The sequence below is a fragment of the Ambystoma mexicanum genome, chromosome 1p, assembly GCF_040938575.1.
Source record: "Ambystoma mexicanum isolate Mex_15411 chromosome 1p, UKY_AmexF1_1, whole genome shotgun sequence".
In the NCBI taxonomy this organism is placed as follows: domain Eukaryota; kingdom Metazoa; phylum Chordata; class Amphibia; order Caudata; family Ambystomatidae; genus Ambystoma; species Ambystoma mexicanum.
The window spans coordinates 334,289,355-334,290,850 of NC_090921.1; positions in this window are offsets into that span (position 1 = coordinate 334,289,355).

Genomic DNA, 1,496 nt, shown 5'->3' on the forward strand with positions numbered 1-1,496 from the left:
CAACTCCCGCCACAGGCCCCCTGCATTCCCCACAACTGTCCCCATGCAGCATGCATGACAGCAGAATGCACGGGCTGTCTCCGGTTCATTCATGGCCTGCAACTCCCAGCACCACGCCAACTGTGTCCGAGGAACATAGCATGTCGGTAACCCCTCCAACATCCACCGCAGCCCCAACCACCCAAGAGGGGATCCGGGATATTCAGAGGCGCCACGAGGAGCTCACAGGCCTGTTGACGCAGCATATAAACGGAATGTGGGAGGGCAAGGGATGACAGTCGGGAATGTGCTGCATCCTTGAAATCAGCTATTGAGTCATCCTCGAAGGACATTTGTGCCGAATTGGCAGCAGTGCGGTACGTCCTCTCTGAAATGGTGGCAGCAATGTAGACCATGCGTCCACCACAGTTGCCAGAACAACCGGGAACATCTTCGACTGCTAGTTCAACCAGGAACAGCCACGTGCGTAGGTCTGGCAGGAACCTGCGCAGATCGGACAGGGGTGCACCTGGTGCTGGAAGAGGGGGAGGGCAGTAGGCACAGCCATGCATACTGGTGCCATGTGGACTACTGGTGCACGCTACTGCACACCATGTGTGGGGAAGTCAAGGGGTGAGGGGGGAGAGGGTGTTTGTGGGAGTTGAGGGGGAGGGAGGAGAGGGTGTGTGGGGGAGTTGAGTGGGGAGGGGGGACAGGGTGTGTGGGGGAGTTGAGGGGGGAGGGGCGAGAGGGTGTGTGGGATGGAGAGCTTGTTCACTTTGTTATAATTCTTTAATACACATTTTGGTAACTTGCTTGTTGCGTACGTGTGTTTTATTGGTGAACAGTCTACAGTGTCCATGTCCCTGACACACCCAGTGCCCCGAGTGCCACCTCCATGTCACACTCCCCGTACATGTGTGCTAGAAACATTGGTTGATCAGAGTCTGACGCATGGCACGTCCCTCCTGTGCATCGCTGCCTCCCTGAGGTGCTGCCCCATCCCCACCCTCCTCATCCTCATCATCAGGTGGTTGCAGTTCAGCGTCAGGGGGCAGGGGCACATTCCGTCTGATGCACATATTGTGTAGCATGACACATGCCATGACGATCTTAGCCACCTTCTCATGGCGGTACAGGAGTGCCCCACCAGACCTGCTGAGGCAGCGAAACTGTGCCTTCAAGAGGCCAAATGTCTGCTCAATCACCACACGGGTACGTGTATGTGCACGATTGTAGTCCTCCTCGTGCCTGTTCTGTGGGTTCCGGACTGTGGTAAGGAGCCACCTCTTCAAGGGATAGCCTGCATCACCTGCATGTGGGCAACAATGTATATGTGTAAGTCATCACATCATATGGGACCTCGATCAATGACACCATAGCATGGTGATTGCAACCTCATTCCCATGCATGAATGGAGACACACGATGTGACTGCTATGTGTGTATTCCTGTTATGGACTGGTGTGCGTGCCATCAACTAGTGGGCGCAGGGGGGTCCAGTTCCTTGTGAGTGCT